At 43.1% G+C, this 23,898-nt stretch overlaps 1 protein-coding gene across 12 annotated transcripts in view; it reads left to right on the top strand.

Annotated features, from left to right (window-relative positions):
• Positions 1 to 23,898, top strand: part of PCDH15 (protocadherin related 15) — a 721,430-nt gene that overhangs the window by 298,092 nt on the left and 399,440 nt on the right. The window contains exon 1 of one of the 12 annotated variants that reach the window (XM_035329713.1): positions 9,341 to 9,583. The exons of 10 other annotated variants lie outside the window; for them this stretch is intronic. The gene's annotated coding sequence lies outside the window, so the exon portion shown is untranslated. Of the gene's footprint in view, positions 1 to 9,340; positions 9,584 to 23,149; positions 23,380 to 23,898 lie in introns of those variants that run through there. One more of the 12 variants, XM_035329712.1, reaches the window with a different exon arrangement.

Here is a 23,898-nt window from a genome sequence, read left to right as displayed (position 1 = left end):
GCTCTACTGATGGGGTTTTGGAAGGGCTGGGGTGGGAAGGGAAAATCCATCACAGGCTGTGCCCCATGAGGATATAACCTCAGCTCGTGGAGGTCTTAGCAGCAAGATGTTGGATACTATTGCTAGGAAGAGCCACTACCTGCTGTCCTGTCCCTGCTCCCTTCCTGGGCTTGTCCTGGTGCCAGGCAGAGACAGGGCACGGCTCGGCAGGGCTCTCCCCTGGGCTCCCGCGCCTGTTCCACACTTAGCTCTTAATAAAGTGACTGATGCAAATAAATGTGGTCTGTACGAGTTCCCAATCTTTGCCGAGCATCTTCAACCTATGGCTTAAATTTATCTTTTGTCATGGAGGGCGATGCACATGTTGCGAGCAGTAGAATTTATAAGATAGTTGTAATTGAAATGAGAGGATTTATTCAGTAGAAGATTGGGATTAAAGCAAGGAACGGTTCGATACAATAACTCAAAGCTTGACTACTGTACAGTGTGATAGGTGGGAAAGCTGTTACAGTGATTACAAATCCATTTGGGAAAGTATCAAAGTCTGAACATTGTGAAACAGTGCAAGATAAAAAGTGTAGTAATGAAGTGATGAAGGACTTCTTTTGATTAAACTGGGACATACTTAGCAGTGGTAGAACACCGTCTCGCTAGGGACGCCCCCGGCTGCTTCGCTGTTAGAATGGCTGGATATAATGCCCGGTTTCAAAGCAACAGATTTGCTGCTGATACTTAATTGACAGAGGTACAAATAGAAAGTAACAGTGAGAGCGTGTTTAAAAGGAATCAGATAATCTGAATTTCTGGGCCAAGTTTCTGCTGGTCTGTGTCGGGAGACTTAACCGTCAAAAATCTGGTAAATACAAAAGAGAATGCTGCAGATCAAAAGCAAAAACTCCACTTGGGATAATAACTGAAAACCACAGCTGAAGCTATCTGTGCAGTGCGTCTTACACCAGCAGTGATAAAACAAACAGCACCTTTGGGGCGTGTACCACGAGATAAGGCAATAAATGGTGGAGCATTGCCCTGGCAGTGTAAAGCATGCTAAGACCACAGTGGGATTCCTACCGGTGGGGTCGGTGTGGTGCAGAGCAGCATTACCGGTCCTGTAGCAGTGCAGCAGAGCACAAACACAGCGATTCCAGCACGGGGGGATAGTGATTATTCCCCAGAATACCCAATACTGGGAAATCAGCCACAGCTGTCTGCAATCTCGCTGAAGCACATTGCAGCGGGGTCAAGCAGAGCCCCAGAAAAGCAGCCACCGAGAAGCGAGCAGTGGATTTATGTGAGTTTTTTGCCTCGCTGCTCAGAGGAAGGCATGTGGAGGTGACGAGTACTGGGCTGAGGTGAGGAGAAGAAACTCAGCGCGTGTTTTGGGCATGAAAACCAGTTCTGCAGTGGGGGAGATCCACCGGAGACAGCAAATGAAAGAAGTAACACGTAATTGACTTGGGAGGGGAAAATTTAGTATTGAAAAATCTTCAAGCATGAAACGAAAGGCTGTAGTAGAAGATGGGGATTAATGTGCTGTGTGGTAGGCGATTTGTATTGCTTGACTGTTTAAGGACGTCTTTACCGACTTTATGAAATTTTCTGAGCTTGTTTTCCACGTGCCTGCATCACGCTTCTGATCCTTGGCCCTTTCGACACTTCCCGTGATTGCAAACGAGCCTATGCTAGCTCGAGGGGAGCGTGGTGTGTACATGCTGAGTATATTGACCAGGAAAACTCCCTTTTCATCAACTTTCACAGTCTTAATTGCTACCTCATCGGGATATTTGGCTATAGACCTCCCAGATATGAGTTAGGAGCTGGACTGACAACAGGGAACGTGACAAATGCAGGCACCGAAATAACCCCGCTTACCCAGCTCCACATTTAATTAAGACTAGCCACTTGGAGATGGAAGAGGGTTAGTTTGGTTTCATAAGCTCTCATGGGAAAGTACAGAACAAGAAGATAAATTTTTCAAAAAATATTCAAGAGCACTTGTGCCCCTTGTTTTCTCTGTATTAGCCTTTATGGTTACAGTGTAACTCCATCCTGTTTTTAAAGTAACCTTAAAATACCTTGACCCCAGAAACTTTCTGAATGTAAAAAAAAAAAAAATAATAATAATTGAAAAAATCAAGGGGGTGTTTGGGCCCTGGGACAGGCTTCCCAAGGCAGCGGTCACAGCACTGAGCCGCCTGGCAAAATGTCAATTTTATGAGATTGAAATAACAGCCATCCACTTGGCATGACTGTTAAACGGCATTTAGAGAGAATAAAGCATCATTTCACTGAATGGAACGAGGGAAAAAGGAGCTGGGGTGGAGGCTGGATCAATTCACGCACTGTTCAGTAACATGCAGGAGATCTATTCTGTGGAAGTATGAGCAGAATAATTTCTTACAGAAATGTCTGTATCAATAGCTGCAAAGCCATCTCTTGTCACTCAGCGCTCGTCGTTTTGTAAGTTCAGTGATACTGCAAAGACAGAATTCTTTGCCTTTGCGGCTATTTCAAATATTTTAATTAATTTCTAAGGAATTATTTGCTGCTGCTGAGATTTGGCTCCATGGATGGTACTGATCATTTTAAATAAGGTACGAGATGGCTCTTAATATTATCTTTGACTAATGCTTCTTTTGAACCCTCAGTCAGTGATGATCTGATGTTCTGTTAGCTGTTTCCCTTAATTGCCTTTGCATTGTAATTTGACTTCAATTGTATAACTTTCATTTAAAAACATGGTTTATTTACGAAACCTCTGTATCTAAGTAGATTTGTAATGTTGATTTTGGTTTATTGAAAACAATTGAATACCGGAGTTTCTAACTTACCGGTTTTACTCATGGAGACCTTCATACTGGGAAGAGCTTGTTATTTTTGTAAAGCACGTCAGGTAATTAGGAGAAATGAGATGTGATGGGCGTTCCCTTGATTCTAACGGGGACTCTGCCAGTGCCGCAGCTGGCGGTCACGGTGCTGATGGAAAGAGGTTGGAGGTCAAGGATTCAACAGCCATGGGAGCAAACTCCTGCTGAGCTGGTCTGAACTGGCATGGCACCTTGAGAGGACGTGGCAAATTGGGACTGGAAATGTCAAACCTTAGAATTCAGTTAGAACTTTCATGGTTAGTATGTCATAGATGCTGTTTTTATATATATATATGATATACACATATATATGTATGTAGTATATAGACCACATATTTTACTAAAACTGGGGAGCACTTGGCAAGAGAAAGCAAATTACTCTCCTTATCACATGCTTCCATTAAATCTTGATGTTTTACTGTAAGATTTGAAGAGCCAAGAAATAGCGTTCACTCCGTTCACACAGCAATGAGCATAAAGGGGCACCCCCTTCTGACTTCGTTACAGAGTTCAGTGGCTTCTCTGCCCTGCGAGGTGTCACTGGTGACATACGGACCCAGACGATCGGTTTAGGGTGGAAATAAATGGCTGTGCTGGAGGGAGGCAGGAGACAGTGCAAGGAATGGCGATGCATTTGTAAATATAAAACTTAACTTTTTTCCACTAATTTGAAGTCTTCAGCAACTTCAAGGCTTCTAGACCGCTGTGAGTTAACAAACGTGTTGTTCTGTGTAATATGTTATTTGCTGCATTTTTTTAAATGCCGTGCAGTTGTTCCTCTTACCCAGCTGCTATGCACACAAGTAGGAGTACTGTGGATAAATAGAAATGGAAGCACGTTCTGAGTCTAGACGACATCAGTGATGGGAAATCCCAAGAACAGAACTGTCTTCTCTGCAAAACCTGCTGGTTGGTAGAGATTTTTAATTTGGTTATTGAAACTTCAGCTGCTGACAGCAGGCTGAAAGGAAGCTTTCTGTCTGTGCTTCCGTCTTGTTTTTCCTCATACATTGTCCATCAGAAGAACCAAAGTCAAAAGCCATGAATTCATTGCTAAGAGGGAGCATACTGCAAACACATAGGTTTCTTATGGTCTCTAATTTACAACGTTATTGGCTTAAAAGCATTATTTTTACTGTCTCTCTAATATTCCCTAACAGCAATGCTAGACTGAAGGCTCTGGGCTTCTCTTTCAGAGCTCTTTCCAGAGTGCTACAGTGGTTCACGGAAAAGATTCTGTATACTCTGACCGCCCTTTCTCTTTCCTGCATTGCACATCTACTACCCATGTTTTTTTCTGAGCCATCTATCTGCATGTAAATGTACTGGCATTGGGGATGAAGATTGTTTCTATCAGATGTTTAGAAGAAATGAAAACTAAGATCTTTATTTCTGAAAGGATGTAAAACTCCACTTAGGTGTGTGAAGAAACAGATACAGAATAATGCAAAGGGTACATCCATAAATGAAACCAGGAAACTTGCTTTCAGAAAGCACCAAGGCCAAAACTATACGTATGCTACTGTCATGCCTCATTTAATAAAAGGGAACAACTTGACATGGAAACTTGTTAAAATCAACCCTGGACTGAATTTCTTGCAGATGGCATGGAGATGATTGAAGGCATCATGTGAGATATTCTGAGCATGATAACTATCAAAAGAGATAGGAGAAAATCCAAATGGAGTCTTTCCCAGCCAAAAGCAGAGAAAGGAGAGCTGCTAGAAGTACAGGAGTTCTTCAGAAAGCTGAGGTTGTGTCCAGGTAAAGAAAATAGAGAAGATCTGTACCTGGCAGATTAAACAGTAAGGCATGGCAAAAAAAAAGAATAGGAAGAGCAATTATGAGAATTAATGAATTGTTTAGCAAATACTCCAGATGGAAGAAGCTTATAGGACCAGTACTAGAGACATGAAAGAAATTATCAGAGAAAATAAGGCCAGGACAGGAAACCTCAATGAGTATTTTGCATCTGTATCACTTTGGAGCTGTTTGCACAGGTTGCTACCCAAATTTTTTGCAGGTTTAAACTGCAACTATACTGCAGTTCTTTGGAGCTGTCATTGAGTCTGTGGACAAAGAAATGTGTGCATTTCAGCCAGCACTTGGCATGGTTCCTAATCAAGCCTCTTAAGAGAAACTGAGCTGCTGTGAAATAAAAGGGAAGACCTTCACATGGATAAATGATTGATAAATGAAGAAATTAGGCAGCTGTCATCTTTCTCAAAGGCCATTTGTAAATTCAGTCTGATCTCCTTGTCCAGGTACATGTTGGTGGCTCTGCTTGGAAGAACTGCTGGGCGCTACAGGTCGCTGGCTTTCACCTCCAAACCACCTTTGAGCTGAATCGCTCCTCTTTGCCCTCTAAAGAATGCTGGTCCTCAGTTGTCTCTCCTCGTTTGGGTTTACATCCCTACCAGTGGGTTTCCTGGAAATTGGTAGGAAATGCAGAAGTGTTGGGTTATTGTAGTGCACGTGAGCGTACCAGTAATGTGGCACTGGACCACCTGCTTGCTAATCACTCGTATTATTACTCTGCCCCTGTTGATTCGTGAACACTTCCAAATGTAGGTAAAATTGTGTGTCAGCTGCTGCAGGTCCAGAAAAAACGCAAAACTTTTTATTTAGTTACGCTGTGCAGTTCGCTTTAGGATACGTTATTAGGAGGTGATTGAAAAGCAGAATAGTCAGTATGCAGTAATGTGTAACAGATTATGTCAGTTTTAAAACAATGTGAATATTTGGAGGATTTTTTAAATGAAATAACACGTTATACTAGTTTTTGTGTAGCTTTTTGCATGTGCATTTCTGTGAAGACAGTTAGATCTCTGCTCTGTCCTTAATCCCTCTGCGTGGCTTGGAAACATTTGTCAGCTCTCGGACATACAGTGTGAAAGCTTAGCATCAAGAGCCAGCCTTTGTCATGCATGCCATGAATCACAGTAAACACATTTTATCATAATAAACGTAGTACTTAGCACTCACCTCCAGATCTGCCATTCCAGTGAGGTAATGCTTTGACCTGGGGGTCTGGCAGCATTCGGTGGACTCAATTTTTAGCCTCCCCTGCTAGCACACGATACAGGACCAAGCAACGTGTTCACCAGCATGCTGTCACCTGGCAGGTGACGCTCCTTGTGTAACTTTCCCTCGAGGGTACGAAACCAGAAGATGCACAGACGAGGAAGAACACGTGTTATGCAGATGGTTTTAGGTGTACCCACATGGAAGTGTTTCTAAGGGGCAGAGTATTGCAGGTCCGATGTGTTTAAACAGACGAGGGACAGCCTCACTTGGGATGGAACAAGCAAGTGTTCGGTTTGATCTGTTGTCTGTTACCTTGGGTTTATTGTAGTGCCTAATCTAACAACATTTCCTTTATGTATTTGCTTTCTCTCCTTTGCTTGCCTTATGAGTGTTGCTTGTCACTTCTTTCAGTTTTGCAGGGAGCAAAAAATGCAGATGACAAACACTCTGGGTTTAACCCCTGGCAGCAGACATCATCTCCTGTGAATAAGTGATATGTGGCATAGAAATTTTCTTCTCAGTTCTTTACAAAGGCTGAGTAGTCTTCTATGACCAGCACGTGCCATGTGGACCTGCAATTGCATTTGCATTTAGAAACGTCTGTTAATGTGTTTTATAAATGCAACTCACTGCATCTGCCATGGGCGGTGTGGGGAGATGGGTCTGGAAGCAGCGTGGTTTACAAAGAGCGCAGTCCTTTCAGTGTTTGTACCTTAACATTTGGTTATCATTGAAGTGTTGTAGGCTAATGCACAGATGTTTAGTAGTTGTGTTTACTCGCATTTCCCAGATGATTTCCACACTGACTTAACTCCTGGCACGGGTGGGGGGACCCTGCCCTGAGTGGGGGCTTGGACTGGGAGTGTCCCATGTGGCTGGAGGCATCTGGGGGAGAAAGGAGCAGGAGGAGGGGGAGAAAACATAAGCTACAGAAAATTGACCCTTAGATTTTTGTTCTCCATTCTAAAAAGCAAGCAGGCTTTTGCGATCATTTTTTCCCAAGGAGTGAAATTGCAAGTGGTACTCTGTCAGAAAGCTTGCGAAAGAAGTAAAAGCAGGAATAAATAACGCATTTCTCGGTATTCTGCTTTTCATCCCAGCATACAGCATCTCAGCCTGGTAGCTTTTCTGGATTGTGAACAAGGAGAAAACTCTTGGTGGTGGGTTTTAATATTAAAGTAGCATGGAAGTAGGGCTATGAGCAGCCTTAGTGCAGGGGAGATCCCATAGAGCACTCGGTGTCAGAAAAGCTCCAACAGCTGCAGCAAGCATTTACTGGGACCGGAGACAGCCCAGGAAGTGCTCAGATCTTCTTCACTGTTGTTGAAGAATCACAGAGCTATTTTAAAGGGAGGAAGTGTTGTTAGTTGTAGAGCAGCTTTCGGTAAGGGAATTGTGGCGGTTGCCTGCCTGGAGCTTCGGCTCCATGCTGCAGAGATGCAGCTTTTTTTTCTTTCCCCTTGTTTATTTATTTATTTCTGTCTCAAACCTGCCCTTCCAGAGGTATCACCTGTGGCAGCTCAGCACCAGGATACTGCAGCATATTTGATGAGAGGGCTGCTTCAAAAGGAATTGCTTCAGCTGCAGACCCCCAGCCTGATGCCTGGGGCAGGGCCTCTGCGGCCTGCATGCTGCCTCCAGGAGGGATCCCTTCTCCACAGCATGAGACCAACGGGTTGGAGGAACCAAGCATTCGTGACTGATGTTTTTCTAGCAGTTCCTTGAGATAATCAAGCAAAATTTCATTTACCACAGATGGGAAGGGCTACAGAAGTTGCATTTTGTGGTATTTCTTAAATTACAGAAGTGTTTCTGCCACAAAGTGGATCTGATATGTTAATTTTCTTGCCACACTCCGAAGTTGATCATTTTTCACAGATACCAGAGGGCGAAATTCCTTGCAAATCAGAGTATGTAGGTGGAGACTTCCTTCAAAAGTGAACTTTGTGTCACAGAGAAGTATGTGTGACACAAGCCCTGTTTTGTAGTTTCTCTTGCATTGTTCCAAGTTCTTGCAGTTTGAATAATCGGTAAGCAACTTTGGTTACAAAAATAGTCTGAATACCAGTAACCACAACAAATGCTGTTAAATATCCAGGGCAATGAAATCAGTTTTCCCACCATGCATGTGCCACCTCTATCAGCCATAGGGCAGCATGTTTATTAATCAAAATGCTGCGTCGTTATTTCAGGAAGCACCGAGGCAAAAGTGACCGTGTTAGTAAAAAAGTGAAAGGTTTCTTCTGTTCGCGATACATCTTCACTTTACAATAAGGACAGACTCTAGGCATTTGAACTGTGTTACTGAGAAATGCAGAGAGTTGTGTGTGTGGTGCTGCATCGGGAGAAGAGTTCAGAGGACAAAAGTGGCACAGAAATCCTAAGGCCTTCATCTGTGCGCGTCACCGCCTGTATGAAATGAGAACAGTTTAGACAACTTGGATACAGTACAGTTTTGATACTTGTTCTTACATAAATCCGCTTTTGGGCTGGGGGTGGGGAGGTTCCTTCAGAAAGCATTTCATGGGAAATGGGAGCAGTCGTCCCCCTCTGAAGCTTTCAGTGAATCAGGTGTAATTGAATGTAAAAGACAGTGAAAACTCCAAGCCAGTAAGGTTCAACCCGCCCCATTTCAGACTCTGGATTTAATTAGTGTTTTACCAAGAGACAGGCAGGTGAAAATTGTTGATGATTATAATTTACAGTGCAAATTATAAGCAGCAGGCATTAATACATTTAGAAATCTTGTTTTTCTGCCAAGAATATTTTTATGTAAAAATAATGCCCCTCTGCTGAGACTGAAGGATTGCTTGTGGAAAAGTTCCTTATTTTCTCATTTGCCTTTAAGCAGGCAAATGTAAAAGTAGGGTTTTTGTAGCTTATCACAAACGAAGTGGGGAAAGGTAAACTTAAATGAGCATTGCACAAAATTGTTGCAGTCTCTCTATCTTTCTGGGTCTTTATATACACGCATTCCGACATGGTTCAAAATTCTTTGTGAAGTTTGCTGTGAATCATTCTTTCTCTAAATTATTCAGGCTGCATAATGCGAATAAAATCAGGCTGAAAGCACAATCTGTGCTGTTGTTGGAGGACATGTAACTACTTTATCTAACCAACACAATCTGAACTTTAAGTATGTAATCTATTTATGTATGTATGAGTTACCCTGTAAGAGGTAATTATCGAGTTATGCAGTTAGGGAAGCAGCCACATGACTGTTTTTATTCAGTCATCAAATATTTTGGCCCATCATTTAGTAAATGTTTCATCCAAAAGCTTATTTTCACAAACTAAAAAAAAAAAAAAAAAAGGACAAACACCACCAAACCACAGATTCCTTGCATACAAAAATAGACCTAAGGAAACAAGCGTTCATTTTTGGAAGTGGAAGCTGAGCTTCTTCATTCCTCAGGATTCGCAGCATTCATTCGTTCCTGCTGCAGGAGAAGGAAAGCACTGCATCGGTGATCCTTGGTCTGCTCCCTGCTGCTGCCTCCCACTTTATTTGTCCTTGAACTGCAGGAATCCGACTTTGTGCTCCCAAACTAACGCTGTCCTGAACGCAACAGCGCATCTGCCGGCACAGCTCACATCTTGTCTGCCCTACAGGAAGTGGTGGCTGTCAAACTCTGGAAGGAAATGCAGTGTTTTAGTCTGTAGGAAGGTGGCAGCATTAATCGAATCAGGTGAGATTCTGGGGGGGGGGGGGGGGGAGAAAATACTCGTGTCACATACAGATCTTCAAGGTGGTGCAAAAAACATGCAGTGGCCAAAAAGCAGGTAGCCACCCCAATAGCCTCAGAGCAAGCTAGAGGAGTTAAAATTGTGATTATTATTTTTTTTTTTTTGAGCATATATTGATTTTCTTGAAAAATGTCCCATTGGGCATGTGAGAAAGCCTTGGGAATTAGAGGCTTTACAGCATTTAAAACATTAATTGTTTTCTTTGGACAGGTACTAAGAGCTAATAATAGCTGTTAAAGTATCCTCTTCCTGCCTCTTTCATTAAAAGAAGATTGAGGCCAGGCTTAGATCAGTCAACAGGAGACATTAGCAAATGAGTTGGTGCAGAATGTCTCTGTAAAAGCTTTTTGCAGTTGTGATGTTCTGCAGCAACTTGAAGATTGTATTTTGTAAGGAAAGATTCCCTAAAATGCAGATAAAGCTTCTTTGTACAAGGAACCCTTCAGTAATCTGTGCTACATACACGTTGTTTTTTTTTTTTTCAGTATGTTTTTTGAATCAGCACAAGAAGCTTCTTAAGTCTTTTATATGGAGCGTAAAAGCATGGGAAGAAATCTGCGCTGCTGGTGTCTGTAATCCCTGTGCCTGTGTGGGATATTAATGCTTGCTGGCGTGAGTATGAGAAGTGAGAAAATGAACTTCTCATTCCGCACTTTCAGCGCACATAATCAATTCTGCTGATCCTTTTTAACTGGTCCCTGAAAACAGAGTACTAAATACCTCCACAATCTTCCAGAGCACTGTTCACATTTAAGAAAAAAGTGTTATCTTGGTGCTGTCTGCAGAAATGCCTGTTATGACTTAACGGTGTCTCCTTCACAGCTGCCAATAATTAATTGTAAGTGACCCTAAGGCTGCATCAGGTGACGGTGATGTGAGCTGCAGGGGCTGCTGCAAGAGCCCTGAAATTCCAGCTGCAGAGGCAGGACTTGTATGGAGGGTGATGCCCTGAAAGGCAAGGCAAGGTCGGAAGTAGCCTTTCATTTATTTAAGCTTCCCTGAATAACTCACACCGATCCCATCCTGGCCACATCTTGCCTTGCACTGAGGCTCCAGACTCACTCAATGCAGAGAGTGCCCCAAACGCCGAGGCACGCTTGCTTATCTCATGACCTCACGGGAGATAAAGCTAAATGAGCTCTGAAATGAAGGCTCTTTATGGGAAGTTTTCAGCCACGGGCATTAGTTTCCACTAGGCCATACAGGTTTTCTCAAAAGAGTGAGCTTTTAGTGGCTGCAGGGATATAACGTCCCCCAGTTAAAGTGCTGTCTTAGCAAACTTTCAGCAGCCACTTGTCCTTTCTCAAGCCCTGGAGAGGGTTATCAGGGTGCTTCTGTCTTGGGGCAACATTTTCGTATCAAGACTGCCTCTGCCTTTCCTGTTCTTGAGCATATTTCTTTCTCATGCTACAGTTAATCCCAGAAGAGGTTTCACTGTTACCTGCTGGAGGTTGCTGTCGGTCTCCCCAAAAGCACCTGCCCCCAGGTTGGTGCCTGGTCAGGCTTGTTGCGTATAGCCATGCCGAGGGCCTGTCCCGAGGCAAGGCAGTGACTCCTCCTTCTTATAAATAGCATCCTGAAAGCTGCATGGAAGGAGGAAACAATGATCATAAGTACTACAAAATACTGTGCTTCTTCACAAATTAATTTTGGATTAAAATCAAACTCTGTGGTTTAAAAAGAGCTCCATCCTCATTATTAGGGTTGTTATTATTATTGCTGCTACTATTTTTACACAGTGCACTGATTTAGAGGTGCTATTTTTGGTCCAAATCAAAAGATATAGATTGAAAGTAATGAAAAGGGCTGTTTTGGGATCCTTATCCTGGGGTATCACTTTTCTATCTTTGCAAACACAAGGAAGGGTTTCTTAGGGCTATTGTTTTTCTTTTGGAGGGGGTGGCAGTGGGGAATGGAGATTTCATATACACATGTCCATTGCCTATTAGGACCTAAAAAATAGCAAATCTGGACAGACACAGACAAAGAAGGGAAAATCCATTTCTGCAGCTTTCCAGCTGGTCCTTAAAGCAGTCGGTACAAGAGTCTAGTCAGTCTGAGGGGATACTGACAGTGACTTGCTTGTTTCCCGCCGTGGCAAGCCCTTTGTCTCTTGGTTTTGATTTTCTTCCCCCTTTAATCTCCCCCCTTTTCCTGTTTCTACCTGTTTAATCACCATCAATTTATGTTCTGAAGAAGGAAGTTTTGAGTCCTCCCAAAGAGAACTTGTTATTGTCTAAGGGGGGGAAAAACTCAACTTTCATTCCTCACTGTGACTGTTTTTGATTTGTGAAACTGTGTGGTCCATATAGCAGCGGGGTGGGAGAAAATGTGAGGGGTTCCAGGTGATGAACAGCAAAGCTACGAGCAAGTTAACTTGCAAGAGATGATGTAAATCATGCAGTCAAAACAGCCAAACGTTTTGGTGGAGCCAGAAAGGCGGCGTATCATCATGGGGCAAGGTTGAGTGCCTTTGCAGGGGAAAGAAAACACTTCTTTTTTGTGTCGAATAAAAGTTAGCAACCTGGAATGACAGCAGATGTCACAGATATATTCGGATATGTAAGAAGGAAGGGTTCTGTTTAAAGTGCTCTTGTGGGTTCCACTGCTGCAAGGGTAATAATCCCCATAGTGAATTATCGGGAGGAAAAAACTTGCCCTTGTCACGTCCCATTCTTGAATGGGAGCATGGCGCTTCATAGAAAAAAGTGATTGTCACCATCAGGTATAAGCTCAAAATGACACCACGTAATACAGTTCTGCCAAAGTCAAAATTATAAGCAGGTCTTCAGTGCAGTGTACTACCTCAGTGCTTGCAACCCTTAAGTTCACTTATTGATTCAGATTTTTCATTACTAATCCTAGCCTAAAAGTAAATTTGGGTGGAGAGACTGCTGCTTTTTTTTTATTATTATTTATTTTTTTTCTGGATTACGAGAATAGTTCAACTCTCCTGTATAACTAAATGTCCCTAGGCAAAACCAGCTGAACTCTGACATGTGGCTTTTTGCAAGGAAAGACTCTGATACCACCTCTCAGTGTTGTGATAGGTTTTTTATTGTTTTTAAAGAAATGAAGAATTCTCCCATAGAAAAAGTGTGTGGGTATTTAGAAATGAGGGCTCCTATCATGAACAGATGAATGTTTGTACTTTACGTAGGTATCACTGCTCATTTGTATTGATTTATTCTCGGCAGCATCTTCACTTCCCGATATTATTATGATTTAAAAATGTTAACATTTACTTATACTGAATGTACACATTGGATGTCCAGCTTATATCGATCATAAAATGAAGTGCTCTCGTCTTGAGTATAATAATCAGGTATAGATCACAGGATGATCTCAAACAAGAAAATTCACTTGGGTGCTGGTGCTTCTATTTGACAGTTGCATGTACCTCTGCGAGTCAAAAAGGTAGACGCAACGCCAGAAGGGTGAGAAATGGGGTTTTAAGATGCTTTCTTTGCATTGAAATTAAGTTTGCTTCTGAGTGTATGACAATAGGGTATTTATTTCTAGGTAATTATAATTTGGTACAGTGCAAACAAAATCTCAATTTTTCTTCATCAATAAGCTGCTGTCTCATTAGATGAAGATTGGTAACAACCTGATATTGAAGATCAGTTATAATTATCGGCAGGAATGCAAATTAGTTCAAGTGTTTCACATTTTGAATTTATTAAATATGATTTGTCTTTATTCCTCATCTGCTATTAGATGCAACATGTAATAGATGAGCAGAGGAGCAGAGCGATTTGCGGGACCATCTGTATTTTGTTGTAGCTGATCTGATTTTGCTATTTTGTGTTTCATGTTGACCTGCCGATGTCATGCACATTATAGATAAAACCAAGCTTAACAAGTACATTATTTAGATATATTCCTCTGTTTTGAACTGCATATTGAGGGCACTAAAATGATTACCGTCGTGCCCTTGGCTCCCTCAGTTCCAAGATTTTGACTAGCTTTATCTGGGGCATACGCTTAGACTGGTTTTGTGGGAAGTACTAGGGACCGTAAGCTTCCCAACACCTGCATCGTCCTGGATGTAGCACATCAAACGCCAGGTTTCTGCAGGCTGCTTTCAGCGTTGAGTCAAGTTGTGCTCAGGGCTTGGCCTATCCATGGTTCGTTCCTCATACTCTCCGTTATTACTTTTTATTTGGAAGAAAAGGAGGTGGAACAGGAGACATCAGGAGTCAGCTATGTGCTTGAATCTGGTGTCCAGCATCCTTTACTTGTGCTTTTCAAGAGGCAAATCAGGCAGCAAGGAGTCAGGACAGCACCAGGTAGTAAAAGATGTACCCAAGATTGTTCACTGCTGGGCTGTTTTTTCTTTTGTTGTGGTCCTCTCCTCATTTTCATATTTATTATTATTATTTTTTCTGTGAGGATGTGAAAGGATTAGGCTTAAACCATGGGAGCTTTCTTGATTAAGACAAATTATGTGAACGTAATTAGCATTTAGAAGGGAGAAAGAATAGGCCTTGTCAAGATCTGGACCATGTTTTGAATTATATGCTCATTAGAAAATATAAATATGACAAAAATGCGTTAGAAAACTGTGTTCTTTGTCTACTCACTTGCATTTGGCAATTATAGCAAGAGCATGAAGGAGAGGTTTGAAGAGGACAGCACAGTGGTTCTGCAAGTATATTTTATTTGTAAAGTGTCTTCCCATACTGTGCGCTGAGACAGCAAGAGTATGGGCACATGGATGATGAAAACCCCTGGTGGTAGGGCATCGTTCCTTGTGTTGTCTCATCTCAGAGGACCAAGGAAGGAGGTTTCTAAGAAGTTATTTTCTGTTAGCACAACCTGTGTAATGGTTGCAGTTGCAGGGGTTTCAGTCAGAAAACCACTAAAAGCTAACAATAACCTGCCTTCGTCTTCCTCCTTCACTAGGCTCATTGTGAAAAAGAAATTCTTAACTCTGTAAAAGTGGTTGTTCCTAAGTCGTTCGTTGTGGCCCAACACTGAGAGCGCTTCCTGCTGCACTTTTCTCTGGGCTGGTCCATCCAGCTCTGGAGTACTTCAGCATAGAAATTAGGAATGCGACAGAGAGCAACACATGGAGATGAAAAGGGACTGAGAGGGCTGTGTAGGAAAGATTTTAAACCAGAGTGGGAATTACCTCTGTCTTTCCTGTATAGCATATGAAAAAAAAAATATATCTCAATGCCATTTGAAATCTTTTATCTCACTTCCTGTACGACTTGAATGAACGTAAAATGAATTTGGGGAATACCTAAAGGTGTTCTTAATCCACTCTTTGTTCTTTTCAATATAATTTAAAGATGTTCCCATTAACTTTCACAGTACTGCACAATGTTCCTTCTTTGGAGAGCTACTTGACCCTTGCTCAGAGTCTATCACATAATAATGCATTAACGTAGAAATGATTCCAAGAGGTGAAGTTTAAGGCAGCAAGTACTTACAATCTTCCTTCTTCAACTGGGTAAGAAGTGTGAAGAGAAATATTTTATAGACACTTGCATGTTTTTTTCTACTGCACAAAATGTATCCAAACAGTCAAGAATTTTCAACAGCAAATAAATGTCAGCTCTGCAGAGTATTTTAAGAAGCACATACCGCCAACATTATAAAAGAATTGGAAAAAAAAATGGGAATTGAGCGCTCTGTGATTTGCCATGGGCAATGGGGATGAGCCAGAATGCCAGCATCCTTTCTGCTCATCCTAGCTCAAGTCAATCCGCTCTAGCCATGTGCACAATAAGCTCATTGGCACTAGGAAGGTTACTGCTTGCTCTCTGCTCACTTACTGTGTGTCCCACATTGTGGCAAGAAGTGGCAATTCTTCAGTTGTGTCGGATTGTTGGCAAAGTCTCCTCTTCTGTTTTCGTTTTTAATCCTTCAAGAATAACACTAACATACATTCGGAGTTGTAGAAGTCTAGCTGAAAATGTAACTCCTGGCTGTATTTTCAGACCCTGTCTTTAATATGCGTGCTTACTCTGAGAAAAGTGAATCAAAACACAGCGACTCAGAGGTGGAACCAAACCAGCAGCCTCTCAGAGTTACGCCATGGTCTGTGCCTCTGGAAAGGTTGCTAAAAATGCCCTGAAACTCAGTCTTGATCCAGAGCTGAGAAAAAGAGGTTTGGAGCAAAGTGGGTAGGTAATTCTTTTTTGGCTGTGTTTGGTGGGCTGTTTGCAGTTTGGGTGTGTGTACCTGAGGTGGCCGGAGGGGCACTTTTTTGTGGCATCTTTCCCTTGGAAGCTCACAGTGGGAATTTAATACTTCTGCATGTTCAGAGGGAGAAAGGGACTGGGTGAAAAGGAAAAATTGAAGCAGGTGAGGGAGCAGGGAAGCTATGGAGAGTGTAAAGGGTTCTGTTCAAGCACGGGGTTGGATACCCCTGCCAAGCAGTGCCCGAAGACTTTGGGGACAGTCCGTTATAGGAATCTGGTGGCAAATACTACTCTCCTTAGGGAAGATCCTCATTTTGTGGTGCAGAACAAAGAGTTATCTAGGTCTTCCATCTCAGAGTTTCAGAACCAGTACTAGGAGCTCCAGTGCTCAGCGTTCATTGCAGAGCAGTTGCATAGTGACACGAAGAAAACAGGGATCGGGGCTGAGTTTGCATGTTCCTTACGGACAACAAGGAGCCACGGGATCCTTGCATTAATCAAGGTGTTTGCAGTTGGTGGTCTGGGAATTAATGCACAGAGCTTGGTGGCCTTAGGTCACCTCCTCTGATATTTGTGGTGCAGGTTGTAATAATGAACAGACAACTCTATTTTTTCTCTCAGAAGATTTTTTAAGAGGAACCAAAATACTTTTCTGTAATGTGTAATGTGTGGGGTTTAGGACCCAGGGTAGTATGAGGATTTCTTTCTCTAATCTGTGGGGATTAGCCTTGCCTGACAAAGAGCTGGCATGCAGTTGACTTGCAGACCTCTGTTAACGTGCATCTATACGGTATATTGGACTGCCAAAACAAAGTGGTTCTCGCTTGAAGTGGAATTCCTATGAAGGTCCCACCAGACACGTCAATGCCCGAACTGAGGTTGCTGTTGTTTCCTCGGGAAAAGTTAACCCAGGCTGGATACCAAAAAGTACCGTTTTGGTTTTAATCTTCAGTAAGTAGCAATTACTGATCAGGGCTGTGTATGTGGTAAGCTTTGAAAATAATAACTAATTTTTTTTTTTTTGCAATAGTTTAGTAAAAGTAAAATCACTGGGTATTTTACTCTATAATACTGTACCGTATAATGTGCTGTGTTGCATTCTGACGTTAAAGCACAACGATAAAGCAATCTCTCCAAAGAGACCCTTTCACCTTTTGAAATAACTTAGTTGCATGAGTGATGTATTAAGAATAACTTCTCGAGGAATAAATTTTCAGGTAGTGAAAAGCAGACAATCAATTGAATGCAGGGAGCGTGGCAGCTGGAAACAGTGAGCGGAGTATATGGGAGAAGATACCAAACAGAGAAACCAATGTGCGTAGAGTCCTACTTCAATTTTTGGGTTATTGCTGGAACTATTAGGGAAATATCCCAGAAAGATTACAGCTTTTCTAAAATGACTAGCTGAGAAGATGTAGGATCTTCCACAAAAATTGGTATTTGAATATAAGATAGTGCTTTTTTATAAAGGGCATTTCATTTTGATGCAGTTGTCTGTCCTTTTACTGCTCAAGGATGGGCAAATCTTGTTTCCTCTGCTGCTTGCTGCTCCCCTGGCAAGAAGGAAGCAGAACACAACCCCAGACAAGTGGGGTTTGAGCAGGACAGCAGTAAACCAGTCCTTATCTGTGGTTAGCTGTTCACATCCTAATTGTTGTGGTAGCAGCAGCGTGTGCTTGCGAAGCTGTTGATTTCATGCTTCGGTGTTTACAGGACAATACTGCCCTTGCAGCTGGTATTTTTTGCCTTCTTGTTGACAAAGTAATAGAAGTACAAAGCCATCGGAACTGCAGAGAGGCTTCTAGGGCAAGATCATGGCATTTGGATGTTGTAGTGGATTGTTGCTGCTGTGTTACCAAGGAGAACTCTTCGGGCACACCTTACACAGCCATCTGGAGAGAAAGAAGGAGGGAGAATTATAATCATAATTCCCAGTTATGGTTTGAGTACGACTTCAGCAGTTTGGCTCTCTCGTGCTTTCAGTGCTTGGCATTCCTTGGCGCTCTGAACTTGGGTAGGCTTAAAGGGGACAAAAGGGGTGCAAAGCTCTTACACCTAAAATGTGTGCGTTTACTAGGCAATTTATATATATATATATACCCATAGTTGTTTTTATAAGTGTGCATTTATGTACGTGTGTGTGTGTTTTTGTGGTATCGTCTATGTTCCTCTGCCCTTTGGAATATGATGTGAATTTTAAGAAAACCTTCTCTTTTTCTGAGATCCCTGGATCGCAGCCCGAATCCTGCATGAGATAATGAGGCTTGTAGGCATGTGCTAGTGTGGCACCGTGCCCTGCCTTCCAAACCTCCACCCTGGGTGTCTTTGCTACACTGTCAGGGTGACACCAGGCATCACAGCACAGCAACGCCGGGCAGGACAAGCATCCTCAGGGGTGTTGAGAGGAGAGCTTTGGTCCCACCACTGGGTTGCTGCTTTGGGAATAGATTTGTATCCTCTTTCTTCCAAGTGTTTAGCAGAGCTCACATTTTCTGTGTGACCTATGTCAGCAGAAGGAGTTTCAGTCCTGGGACTTTCTCTGTGTTTTATGTTAAACAGCCCGATCACCAGGAGACTGAGGAGTTCTCTCTTAATCTGTCTCTGCAGCCTGGTAAAACCTGCTTTGCTGGCAGAGATTCAGCAGCAGGGGTGAGGGATGTCTACAAGAATTGTAAATATCCTGGTGCTTAAAGCATTTTCCTATAAAACTGGAGTGGTACATTCTTGTTTTCTTCTGGCCCTGGAGGTTGTGTTGGGTCTCATTTCCCATGAGGAGAATGAAAGGCCTCTCCATCCTGGCTCAGGGTGTTTCTAGAAAGCCGTAACTGCCACCTTGTGAAGGCTGTGGGAGGTGATTTGTAGGGAAACTGATACCTCCAGGGCCTCATTGTCTGGGTTTTACTTGGCTTAAACTGGAAAGTATTGAGTTTGTCAGCCTTGGTGGGACTAAGTTCTCGGTCTGCACCGAGATGGAGCTCCAGACAGCGGGCTGATTTTAAGATCAAAGTGCAGTATCACCTGTGCTCTTTCACCAGCTACCAAGCACACAAGGAGGTTTTGAAGTCTGCACGGTTGCTTTAGGCATTGCAAATCCCACATATTTCCCTGAAATCTTGTTTCCCTTCAGGTGCTGCCATGTCACACATGGGACTCCTTTGCTCTGCCGCAGCAGTTTCGCAGCAGGGTCTTGTCCCTGCCAGGCTGCAAGCACCCTGCCTGTGCACAGCCCCAACGTGTTTTAGCAGAGTCCTGATAGCTTTGTGAAACTGTGCTGAGGACCTGCACCAAAAGGGCTCCTTGCACATCAAACACAACTTCCCGGGCATGCCCTGTGTGCAGGATGTTACCTTTGCAGAAGGCATTGCGGGTTGTGCAGTCATTAGCCGCACTGTACTTTAGATGAGAAGTTACCGCGCTGGTTCCATCTACTTAAACCTGCCGGGTCTTTAAATAGGTGTCCTTGGCCAGCTTTTCTCACTCAGTTAATCCCAGCACAGATGAACCGGCATGAATATAAATGTTTATGGCAGTCTTCACAGCTGCATATGGAATATATCGGATTGTTTGCGTATAGTCAGTTCTGCAGGTTGGTAATTTGGTGCTCTAGAAAGAGTCCTAGATATGCTTTCTGAAAGGAGCTATGTAAATGCAGATACAGTTAGCTTCATGATTTATTTATTTTTTTTTGCAAAGCATATTTTATAATAAAGCACTGAAGTGCAGAATAGCCATTTCCTGTGATTTTCATTCACATAATATTTATAGTGCTATGGAACAAATGAGCCGTTGAAAAGGGAGAAAAATTAACACTGTAAATGAACTTGCCTTGAGAGGATTTTGTGATGAAATTATGACTAACAAACTTTAGTAAACCAATTACTGCTCCTCCTGGATTTGTGAATATGAAAGCTCAGTGGGATTTGGTGTAATCCCTCCCTGTGAACATATGGGCAGATTACAGGTCTCTGCAGAACACGCTCCAGCCTTCCCCTATGCTGTGATTGTGTTCCTTTACACCTTGCCTCTTGGTGACAAAAGTACTGAAAAAGGCAGGAGCAGCATCAGTCAGTGCTTTTGTGATGTGCAGCTGTGCAAATGGTGCTCAGTTTTCTCACCACCCGTTCCTTAAAACCTCTTCTGGAGCTGGTCACAAAGAAGGATGGCCTTGTCTGAACGCCTGCTGGCGCGTTATAATGGTCCTGCCATTACTGTCGTTGAGTCTGTCAGCATTTTATTATAAACTCCTGTTTTCAGGGATTTATAACATAGGCAAATATTTTACTTGGGGCCCAAACCAGCTAAGTAGAAAATAGAAGAACGAAGCCAGGAACAATTTTTCATTGCCCTTCCCCTCCCCCAAATCAGTTACTGAGTGTCCAGCAGCATTCTCTGCCTTCCAGAACTGCAAACTTTCCTCTCCTCAGGAAGATAGTAGAAATGTTGTGGCAGGTTATAGCCAGAATGATTCTGTATTTTGCCCGGTGTAATTACAACACCTCCCCTATACTGCTGTCTTCCAAGACTTACGGACATCTGTACAGCTGAAGGCTGTAAGTGGTTTCCTTTGCCTCAACTAATCTACTAAAAATGTTAAATCCATTAATATTTTAAAGTGCTTTGGGTGGCTGTGGCCTTGCTTTTAGCTGGAAGCATCTATGTTGGTAACTTTAGGACTCGATCTACCAACAATTCTTTCTTTCCAGATTAGTAGCTCCCAACTCTATTTAGTAGCTGCCAAGTACAAAAGAAACCACTGCCTGTTTGTACAAGCATGTAACTTCTAGATAACACCAAGAATGATGGAAATTGTACATCGGGAGGAACTTCCAGGGGTCTCTGGCCTATCCTCATGCTCAGAACAGGTTGCCTGGGGCTTTGTCCAGCCAGGCCCAAGGCCCTCAGAGAACAGGAGCTGCATGGCTTTGCCAGCAGCCTGCTGCACAACCCTTCTGGCCTTGTGTGGAGAAGTCTTGTCCAAACCTGGCTGGTCTCAGCTGAGGCCCTTTGTCTCTCCTGCCAGGTTGGAGCCCCACCATTCAACCAGCTGTTTAAGCCATCCATTCTTTCAGTTGTCCACCCGCTCAGACCGTGCCATCCTATCTTGGACACAAGTGTGGTGGAAGACAGCGCTGAAAACTTTGTGAAAGTCAAGGGAAATGACAGCTGCTGTCCCCTCATCCACAAAGCCAGACATTTTATCGCAGAAGGCAGTCAGGTCGGTCAGGCATGACTGAGCTTTGGTAAATCCAGGCTGACTGATCCCAGTCACCTGCCTCTCCTTCATATGCCCAGAACTGTGATTTGGGCAGACTCACTCCATTATTTCCAATGATCTTCATGTCATACGAGGTGTTTAAAATAGCTGGAAGATGGAAAGTAACTTTATACAAGTATATATTTTAAAAGGCTGATGGAAGACCTTGCTGAACCTGTGTGTAACCGGGCAGAATCAGAGCCGTGCAGCAGCGTTGCAGCAAGTCACAAAGTCTGTCTGTCTGGGCCAGCGGTGAGTTGGGTGTACGGGTACACCCTCTTGAGAGCCACGGGTGGGGAGAAGGTTGGTGAGGAACAAACACGGCTCTTTAATGGGACTGGAGCTCCTTCTTTTGAGCAAAGCAGACTTTATTTCACGGGCAGCTTGTCCCTGAGTGCAAAAACTACCCTCCTGGGTCTGCAATAATGTGTTTTTATCTTCTCCGTGCTGGACTGTAACTGGGTAAATGCATTTCAAGAAGGCACTGGGCATTCTCGTCAGTTTATTGCAGGGAATATCCTCTGTGAAATGGTGACCTTGGGCCTCTTTAGAATATTTGAGCACCAGCGCCGTTGGTGATGTGTAGGATCCCCTCAGAAGGTAAAGAAATTAATGAGTACCTTTTAATAAGCCAACCATCATTACTTATGCCTGATTTTCACACTTCCAAAATATTTTGCTTATGTAAAGCTCTCAAGTATTCCAGACCATAAGGTAAATTAGTTCCTTCTGATCGTGTTCCAAGAAAATATGAAGCTAACAACAATAATATTGTTGTAGTATATTAAATATTTAATGTATACCTCCACGCTGAAGGAGGAAGTCTTTTCTTTTTCTCTGCGGCAGTTTCTCCTGGATCATCCTTTCCACCTGTAGGAATTCTTACGATGATGGGAAAGCAGGAACCTGGCCCGAAGACCCTGTGCTCTTAACAGGAGCTGTGCTTAGTGCTTGGAGAATGAGGTGCTTGTGGCTTGTACTACAGACAGGTGTGCCTCATGGGGAAAAGGAAAGCAAATAGGTACCAGAGCAAGGTAAATGCGCACACCCTTACTAGAGAAGAGTAACTGCCCCATATTTTACTATATAAAATGTTTCTCAATTCTGTTTTTTATTTATGTATATATTAAAATTTTAGAAATTTTCAGTGCACAGGTATCAATGATAATCTTGGTCTTACAGGACAAAGAAAATAGTTTTTTTTTTTTCCTAATTTGTTTCATTTATAAAGTTATGTGGATTTCTTTTGAAGGCAATTCAAATCACTTAAGTCTTACTGAGTAATAATTTGAGCTGTGTTTGTGTATAAGAAGCAAAATTATTAGGTAGTTGTGCAAGAGGGTTCTGTATATTTTTTAAAAAGAGCTGATGAATGATTTTTGTCCCAGCATAGGCTTTCAAATAACCAGAGTGCTATGGGATTTTTTTTTCCATATTTTTTTTTAAATAAATGGTACATGTTCATAATAGGGACAGTGTTAGAGTAGGAAATGGTTCCAGGACCTCTGAAGTTAATTCAATTTGGCCCCAAAAACCTCTGAGAGGACAACCACAAGCTTTCATTCCCAGACAGGTCCCATTTCCATGGTGCCCATCCTGCTGTCATTGCAGGTTTTTCTCCATCTCACAGCAGGGTAGCTAATTACACCTCCCTTGCTCAGGCTGAAACATGGAGGTTTAAAGCTAAACCCAAACTCAGGCAGGGCTTACTGGACTTGCTACAGATACAAGCTCTGGAGAGGGTGGAGCTCAGTGTGAAATCCCACTTGTTCTTATTAATCATTCAACTTTTATTAAACTTGATGAGATTCCTGTGCAGTCTCACATCATTCACAGTGTGATTCTGCACAGGCTTTTTGGAAATGGGAGTTTCACTGAATGCTTTTTAAATACAATAAGGATAACTAAATGTCTGAGATTTTTCAGGCGATGCTCCCGTCTTGCATAGAGCACCCTTATTTCAGGTGCTGTGGACTCAACGAGCAGCACCGCTGTGCTGAGAAGGGCTTTAAGGAGATTACTCTTCTCCCGTCAGCTGATATCATAAACAAGCGTACGCTGCTGTGCTGAGAGAAGGCGCCGGCAGAGCGCCGCCAGCACAGGCAGCTTGGACGTGGAGCAGAAAGCACCTGGCACCGCTACTTGCGGGGATCCGGATCCAGCCTTGGGGGCTGGAGCATCCCCAGGAGCCCCCAGCCCCGCTCCCCGGAGGACAAGCGCCAAGCGGAGCAGCAGGCAGAGGGGCAGGCTGCAGCTGCTGTCCGAGAGCCTGGGACAGACGCGGGGATGCGGAGCGGCGGCGGTGTGCCCCTTGGTCTGACATGCAAAGGTATTTTTCTCCTTGCTGTTCCTTTGGTGCGTGTTGAGCAGGGATCGGCGTCGCTCTGTGCCCTCTCGGGTTTGTTTCGGGGGCAGAGAGCAGCCAGGGGAGGTTGTGTGCAAGGTGCCTGCGTATAGACTGGGCAGGGAAACTTGCTGCATAGCCCAGCCAGGCAAACTTTGTACCACCAAGGCAGGAAAAATGCATTTGTCCCTGGTTTGCCTTTACCTTGGAGTTGTCAGTAGTAAATTTACCCCAAATCAACATTTTTAGGAAACCTGTCACCATGAACTCCTCATCTTACTGTAGTGCCAGAATCAGTGCCAAAAGCAGCCTTTTGGTATAGGCAGAATGTCCTCTGTGAAACTTCAGTCTCTCTCTCACATCAGCGTGATTCCCCGCAGTGAAATAGAAAAGGTTTCAACATCTGTTTTTCAATTATTTGTGCTGGTGTTTAATGCTTGCTGCAACGTATAGCTTGCACAACTCTTCTTTTTGTCCTCTGAGGAATTTATTTTCAGGGAACCT

Source organism: Oxyura jamaicensis, chromosome 6 (assembly GCF_011077185.1).
Source record: "Oxyura jamaicensis isolate SHBP4307 breed ruddy duck chromosome 6, BPBGC_Ojam_1.0, whole genome shotgun sequence".
Classification (NCBI taxonomy): Eukaryota; Metazoa; Chordata; class Aves; order Anseriformes; family Anatidae; genus Oxyura; species Oxyura jamaicensis.
The sequence above is the reverse complement of the archived record's forward strand: the minus strand, read 5'-3'. Positions and strand labels throughout refer to the sequence as shown.